The sequence below is a fragment of the Molossus molossus genome, unplaced genomic scaffold, assembly GCF_014108415.1.
Source record: "Molossus molossus isolate mMolMol1 unplaced genomic scaffold, mMolMol1.p scaffold_m16_p_11, whole genome shotgun sequence".
NCBI lineage: Eukaryota > Metazoa > Chordata > Mammalia > Chiroptera > Molossidae > Molossus > Molossus molossus.
This window is the reverse complement of record NW_023425346.1, coordinates 10257325-10265737: the sequence shown is the minus strand read 5'-3', so window position 1 is coordinate 10265737 and position 8413 is coordinate 10257325. Positions and strand designations below refer to the sequence as shown.

The window sequence follows — 8413 nt, the reverse complement described above, 5'->3', positions numbered from 1 at the left end:
CGTTGGCCTGCGGACCAGAGAGTCCTGGGTTCGTTTCCCTCTAGGGGCATGTACCAAAAAACAGACTGACAAACCTCTTAAGAGGGGGATGGGGGGAGGGAAGAGAAGAGATAAAGCACAGAACTTATATTCATGTATGTTTAACCATGGACATAGACAATAATGCTGGGGGTGGAGCTGGGAGGAGGGTGTCAATGTGGGAAGAAGGAGAAACATCTGTAACAAAAAAAAAAAAGAAAAAGAAAAGTTGTTTTTTTTCTTCTCCAACTGGTAACTTCCTCCTGTACCCCACCTATCCACATGGATATAATCTATCACAGGACTCTAAGTGCTACATTAGAATTATTTCTTAACACTGGGCTTGAGTGGGTAACAAACATTATTATATAAAGGCATTTTTTTTCAATGAGCTGTAATCACACCTCGGAAAAACCTCACCAGCTACGATACCGCCACTGCGCAAAGCTCTGAAGGCATTTTTCATGTAGGAAAGGGCGAGTATGAAATTGATGTGAGAACTGATGCCATGCACTTCCGCATCACTCACTGGAATGCTCGCTCTTTTTTTTCTGGGTGAGGTTCTTGAAGGCAGGAGCTGTGTCCCCTCTATCTCTGTATCCTCAGAGCTTCGCCATATAAATTCTCAATAAATATCTGTTAAGTGTACGAAAGAAAGGGTGTCAAACCCTGGTCAGCTTTGCTCAGTGGTTAGAGCGTAGGCCCAAGGACTGAAGGGTTGCAGGTTTGATTCCCTGTCAAGGGCATGTATCTGGGTTGCAGGTTCGATCCCCAGCTCTGGTCTGGGTCATGAGGGAGGCACACGTCGATATTTCTCTCTCCTCCTCACTCCCTTCCACTCTGTCTAAAATCAATGAAAAAATATCCTCAGGTAAGGATTAACAACAACAAAAAAGAATGGGTGTCAAAATTTCATTCTTCTTCTTGCCTTCCTTCACACTAACCCCTTCAAAGATATTTCAAAATAAAGTATATTAATAAATCTTCATTGCTATCCACTATTGCTATAATTAAGCTCATGTTATTTGTTATAACAGTTAAGCCAAGAATCTCAGTGGCTTAATCCAATAGAATTTCATTGCTCACTCATGGGAAGCCCAAACCAGATTTCCGCTCAGTGGATGGCTCTTTCCCGTTGCTGGCTCTGCCCTCCCCTGCAGCCCTGGAGTCCTCTGTACGCAGCCTGTGCACGGGGACGCTGGAGGTTTGAGGGCCAGGTCTGGAACTGCTGTCATCCCTTGTGCTGATATCCCACTGGCTAGAACTGTCACTTGGTACCTAACCACGAGGGAGGCCGGGATGTAGCCTAGCTGTGTGCCCAGAGAAGAAAGGAACTGGTTCCCTTAGTAGCCAGCCAGTCTCGGCCACCCTCCTAAACAGGGATTCTTTTACCAGTTGAAACAGGTGGGCGTTCAGAATCAGCTTTGTCATTTATATGGTAGACGAACTATTGTACTCTCAGAAGGGCTTTTGCGAGTAGAGAGAACACTTCTTACCACCTGTGTGGGAATTAATGCTGCCTTTACAAAGCATAAAACATTTTTTAAAAATATGTTTTTATTGATTTTAGAGAGAGGGAAACATCGATCGGCTGCCTCCTGCACGCCCCCTACTGGAGATAGAGCTGGCATCCTGGGCATGTGCCCTGACCGCTGGAAACCAAACAGGTGACCCCTTGGTGCTTGGGACAATGCTCAACCAACTGAGCCACACCAGCCAGGACAACACAACAAAATTTTAATAAACCACATTTAGAGAAAAATTTTTCATAAACATTTGAACACTTATTATAGACTTAATTCAATAACTTTCCTGAACAGTTGAAACTAAAATTGTAGTCTTATCAGGACTGATTATTTAAAACTTCAAGGTCCTAGTGCAGGGGCCGGCAAACCACACTCTGTCCGCTCTTACAAAGGCAGCTGTGTTCATCCAGAGGGTGGCTGTGGCTGCTTTTGCTCTGCAGGCAGAGCTGAACAGTTGCTGAGAGACTGCACCGCCTGCAGGCTTGTGTTTGCTACCTGACCCTTTAAGATAAAGATCTAGACTGAAACAAAATATTCAAAATGCAATGACTACAAAACTAACTTCTACATTTATATTAAAACCTGATTGAAAATATCAGCACCTTGGGATCCATCCTGTAATAATCACCCTTAGGCTTGTTACCTTTGTAGAGTTACCGTGGGGCCTATTTTGATGCCTTCTAGGACTACAATGAAAAGACCCTGGAAAGGGCAGAGGACGGAAGAAAAGAAGAAAGAGAAGGAGGAAAGGAAGAGGAGGGACAGTAGGAAACACGTTCGTTTTATGAGGAGGACTCATTTATTCATTTGTTTAGCCCTGGCCAGTTGCTCAGTGGTTAGACCGTCAACCCGTGAACTGGAGAATCCCAGGTTCAGTTCCCACTAAGGGCACACACCTTGGTTGCAGTTTGTCCTCGGCCCCGGTTGGGGTCATGTGGGTGGCAACTACTCAATGTGTTTCTCTTGTATCGATGTTTCTCTCTCTCTTCCTCCCTCTCTGCCTCCCGAAAAAGGAGTGTGGTTAGGTTTCCCTAATGTTTTGTGTTAAGCTTGACTTTGGTAGGCGGCTGTGTTGCACCACAGTAGGATTTTTTTTCCTCTGCCAAACGTAAGTTCCTATCATTTGAATGTGTTTTCCTTTTTTCCTTCTTCTTCTTTTTTCTTTATAAATTCTTTTTATTAATTTATTTTTGTTATAGATGTGTCTTTTTTTTCCCCCATTGACACCCTCCTCCTTTCTTCCTTTTTTTTAAAAATTGATTTTTAGAGAGAGAGGAGGGGAGAGGGAGAGAGATAGAAACATCGATGAGAGAGAACATCGACTGGCCACCTCCTGCACGCCCCCCACTGGGGATCAGGCCCACAACCTGGGGATGTGCCCTGACCAGGAATCGAACTAGCAACCTCCTGGTGCATGGGTCAACACTCAACCACTGAGCCACACTGGCTGCGCTTGAATGTGTTTTCTAAATACGCATGTCCCATCCCACCCCAGAGATCTTCACACACTTGTGTGGGCATGCACACACACACACACACACACACACACACGCAGGTGCCTCTGAGACTGACTCTGGAAGGCCTGTTTGCCACGTGTCCGTTCTCTTCGACGTCCTGGGACAACTCCATTGTTTTCAGGAGCTAAGTCTGCTCAGAGTGTCTCCCCCCATGAGCTGCCCCTCCCAGATGGTAACAGAACTGGCCTTTATAGGCACTTCCTCCCCAGTCTTCATTGGCTGGATATTTGTTTCTCCTACTGTCGTCCACTCCACAGAAACACTTAGGACTTGATGCTGTCTAGGGGCAACTGCTTTCAAAAGGAGAGATGAGGAATGGGGCACTTTCCCCTAAGGGATGACCCCCTCCTAAGGCATCCGCGGACCTCAGGGCAAGGGAAGGTGCTCCTGGGTGAGGCCACTCCACTGCCCGCCCCACTGCACCCCCTCAGGGGCTCAGCACTCCCCTGGTGTTCAGACAATGGAGCAGCTGATGATGAGAAGGACCGTTTACATTGGGGAGCATTTAGGAGCCGTGCATCAGAAAGTACATACTATTGTTATTCCCATTGATGGATTAGAAAACTGAGGCTCAGAAAGGTTAAGGTGCACAAGATGCACAGAAAGGGGCAGGGCTGGCTGGGACCTAGCTGTCTGGCCCAGAGCCCTCCCCCAACACTCCACATTGCCTCCTCTGGGCTTTTTGTCAAGAGAAAGAAATGGTGACCCTGCAACGCCTGCTGCTGCCACCTCTGCCATCTTGGCAACAGAGAGAGTCGGGAAGAGCTGCCCGGAGCTGTCAACCCCTTGTGTGGGGCTGGGGTGGGTTCAGGGTGAGGAAGGGTCTGCACGCAGACAGAGCGCCATTGAGGGGAGACGGCATCCGAGAGGCCCTTGCAGGGGATACATACCGGGGCCTGATGCAAGTGGAGGCCAGATTCTCACCCTCCGAGAGGCAGCTGCTGAGATTCCTGGCGTTGGGCACAGCGTTTGCGGAGGTCCTGCCACAGATAAACAAGCCTGTTCCTGCTCTTAAGACTTCTCGGCCACCGTAGGAAGACACAGGGAGCCCGTTCCATCTCGAGTCTTGCAAATAATCTTACCCCAACCTGATCAGGACTCCAGGTCTAACCATCAGTCTCTAGGAAATGCAGGAGACAGAGGAGGAGCGTGTGAACTACGCCACAGGAAGGCGGCCAGCGAATCCAGAGGGTACTGATGCCACAGGGCACAACCCCGGTTGTGTCAGGAAAATACAAGCTGGAGAAGTAAAGAGGGAGGAAGATCTGAGAGACAAGCCAACCAAGTGTGATGCATGTACATGTTTGGATCCTGAGCTGAGCAAAATAACTCTTTTTAAAAAGTGATGAGATAACTAGAAAACTTGAATACTGATAGAATATTCGATGATATTAAGGAATTACTATTGGGGGAGTATGATATTAATATTGAATTATAATTTTTAAAGAGAATTCTCATGCTTACATTTTAGAGATACATACAGAAGTATTTATGGATGAAATATGATGTGTTTGCTTAAAAATCATGCAGGGGTTGGCGGGAGTTAGGGGGAGTGAGGAGCAGCCTATAGATAAAAGAAGGTGAGCCATGAGTTGATCATTGTTAAAGGTAGATGAGGGGACATGAGGGTTTACCCCTGCTTTTGTATAGAAATTTTAATAATTAGCATGTAAAATAGAATTCTAAGGCATAGGCACGTAAATGACCAGTGACCCTAATTGCAGCCCAGTCCTGAAGCTTGACTCCGAATGTGGATCCAGGCCTCCGGCCACCAGGAGCACAGCCTTCCCCAAATGTCTGCAGCCCCCAAGGAAAGCTGGGAAGCTCTGGTCTTTTATGCCCTGGGGTGGCTTCTTTATGTATTTATTTTTTTATCCTCACCCAAATACATTTTTGCATTTATCTTCAGATAGAGCGGGAGAGGGAGAGGGAGGAAGAAAGAGGGAGAAACAACGATGTGAGAGAGACACATGGAGTGGCTGCCACCCACATGACCCCAACCAGGGCCGGGGACAAACTACAACCAAGGTACGAGCCCTTGGCGGAAATTAAACCTGGGTCTCTAACCGCTGAGCCAAACCGGCCAGGGCTGGGGTGGCTTCTTCAAGGACATCTAACAGTGATGCTACCTGAGTCTTGTGGAGGCCAAACCCATACGCTGCCCTGGTTACTCCCGGTGAGCGCTTGCTGACCGTCTCCTGTCTCAGTCCACGCGCACTCGGTGCTCACAGTGCTCCAGCAGATGGGCCTGCACCGGACCTGCTCGTCCAGTTTGCTCAGGGATGTCCTGTGCCAGCACAAGGCCCTGGCTCAGCCTCAGGCAAACCGGGACGGCTGGCCACCCTGAGCCAATGCCCGAGAGGCCCAGGATCTTTCCACCACAAAATGTGACTTTTCCAAGACAGGAAGCCCCACCTACAGGGGCCTGTGGCTGACAGACCGCAGCCAAGCCAAGAGCCGTTCCCTGCTCCACGCCTGCTGGCGTGCCCAGGCCGGTGGAGGATCACAACTGGCCTGAGCCAATCATGCGCCCCTTCCCAGCCTCCCTAAAGCTAGAGAAGGCCCTGTGTTCTGCTGGGGTTTCTGGGAGAAATTTCACCTTCTCTGAGCCTGGTACCTCTCTTTATACTGCTGTGAGTGTTCCCACATGTGCACTGGGTATGGCCCCTCACTTCTCCAGACTAACACTGGGAAACAAACATTATGATCTAAAGGCATTTTTGTTTTCAATTAGCAATAATTGTGCCTCGATAAACCTCATTGGCAACGATATTGCCACTGTGCAAAACCCTAAAGACATTTTTAATGTAGGAAAGGGCGAGTATGAAATTGATGTGAGAACTGATGCCACGCACTTCTGCATCACTCACTGGAATGCTCGCTCTTTTTTTATGTTTTTTTTCTTTGTTGATTTTAGAGAGAGAGGAAGGGAGAGGAAGAGGAAGAGAGAGATAGAAATATCAATGAGCACCTCTTGCATTCCCCCCAGTGGGGATTTGGCCCACACCCTGGGCATGTGCCCTGACTGGGAATTGAACCGGCGACCTCTTGGTGTGTGGGTCGATGCTCAACCACTGAACCACACAGGCCGGGCACGGAATACTCACTCTTGACCCCTTAGCTGCCATGCACGAAGTCTGCCTTTGTAGAGGTCACCGTGCCATCAGGAAGCCCAAGCACACCCACGTAGCCAAACCCCACGAGAGGCCATGAGAGAACACAAAGTCAGAGGGCTGCCTGTCTATTTTCCACTCGTTCAACCATCGGACTGCAACCACAGAAGAAACACCCACATTTCTGACCAAGGACCGAAACCAAACTGAATGTCAGACCTTGAAGCCTTTATGTCCGGCGAGCTGCTCCCCGGGCACCCCTGCTGGCTGGATGCGGCAGGTTTTGTGGACTTAAACAATCAGTGTGGGGGGTGCTCTTTAACACAGAAGATGTGCCCGGCCAGTGTGGCTCGGTGGTTGAGCGTAGACCCATGGACCAAGAGGTCACCAGTTCGATTCCCAGTCAGGGCACATGCCCAGGTTGTGGGCTCGATCCCCAGTGGGGGCATGCAGGAGGCAGCCAATCGATGTTCTGTCTCATCAGTGTTCCTTTCTCCCCCTGTCTCTTCCTCTCTCTCTAAAATCAATTTTAGAAAAAAGTCACCTAAAAAAAAAAAAGAAAGTTACTGTCTATCTAGATAAGACCCACGAAAGAGAGAGGCCTTAGAGCACTAGCTCCGTGGGCTTCACTGTAAACACACTATCACCACCAGCCACCCCATCTCTGCTCCAAGGGGCCATCTTTCTTTCTTTTCTTTTCTTTTACATGTATTTATTTATTTATCCTCACCTGAGGACATTTTTTGCATTTTTCTTCAGATAGAGCAGGAGGGAGAGAGGGAGGAAGAGAGAGAGAGAGAAACATCCACTCGAGAGAGACACATGGAGTGGTCACCACCCACACAACCCCAGCCGGGGCCGGGGACAAACTGTAACCGAGGTTCGTGCCCTTAGCGAGAACTGAACCCAGGACTCTCTGGTCCACGGGCCGATGCCCTACCACTGAGCCAAACAGGCCAGGGCCAAGGGGCCACCTTTCAACTGCAGCATCCCTGTCCCTCCAGCAGAATGTGAACTGGGTGGGGGGTGGCCCTTGACTGAGAGAGCTGGCCCCACCTCACAGGCAGCAGCAGCGGGGGGCTGGGCATCACCCTGGAAGGGGCCACAGGGCCACAGGAACAGGTATCTCAAAGACAGATCAGGACCAGAAGCCAGACAGACTATGACAATGGGGGGCCAGGGGTTTCCTCTGTCCCCTTGAAGAAACATGAATGTGACCCACATCTGAAATGGGGCTGGTCCCAGAAGCGGAGTAGTGGGGCCGTTTTGAAGAAGCGAGGTCTGCGAGGGCCGACAGACCAGCCAGCCACTGCCTGTCCCCTTCCCCGCTGTCCCTAATCTCTTGCCCTTTCCTGACATTTTCTCTGATTCTCTCCCCTCACTGCCCCCGCCCATATTAAGAGGAAAATAAACACTTTTTTTTTTTTAATCCTCACCCAAGGACATTTTTCTATATTTTGTTCAGATAGAGTGGGAGGGAGAGACAGAGAGAGAGAAACATCGATGTGAAAGGGACACATCGAGTGGCTGCCACCCGAACAACCAACCAGGGCAGGGAACAAACTGCAACCGAGGTACCTGCCCTTAGCGGGAACAGAACTCGGGTCTCTCCGGACCGCAGGCTGACGCTCTAACCGCTGAGCCAAACCGGCCAGGGCTTAACACATTTTTTGCCTGTGCAACAACTGCTTAGAATTTGGAACATAAGCCCTTAGCCTGGGCCTAAATGGAGATAGATTACCCTGAAAGAATACATTAACAGGGGTGCCCAGTGCACTGCGTCTTGATCTGACTAGAGGGTACACAGGTTTCTTGAGATGCCCAGAGGGTTTTGATTTCCAAAAAAGGTAAAGAATAGCTATTCTCAAATTGCTCAAATCTTCCCAGTTCCCAAAAATCTCCTGAAAGAATCTGCTTGCAGAGTTTTCTTTAAGGCTTAAGGTTCTTTGAACATATTTCTCTGCCTTGTGGGAACGTTCAGAAAGCACTGTGAAGCCAGCTGCTGCAGCCGCAGGGCCCTGGGGGGACTCCCCGAAGACAGCCAGTCCAGGGCCCGGGGTTACCCAAGAGACGGTGCATCTGGGGAGACAGCTGGACTCTTCTGAGGACTCTACAGGAGACTAAACCATTCACTAACCCAAGGACTCGTGAAGCCCACTGCTGATTAATTGGTCCCAAAATGCACCCTTGACCCAACAGAACACTTTAACAAGAGTTTGCTGCAATGTTGTTTGTTTGT

General features: G+C 49.2%; 2 pseudogenes; both read right to left on the bottom strand.

The window, feature by feature from the left end:
• Positions 1 to 296: 296 nt before the first annotated feature.
• LOC118625968 lies at positions 297 to 467 on the bottom strand (annotated as a pseudogene).
• Positions 468 to 5737: 5270 nt separating this feature from the next.
• LOC118625969 lies at positions 5738 to 5851 on the bottom strand (annotated as a pseudogene).
• Positions 5852 to 8413: the final 2562 nt, after the last annotated feature.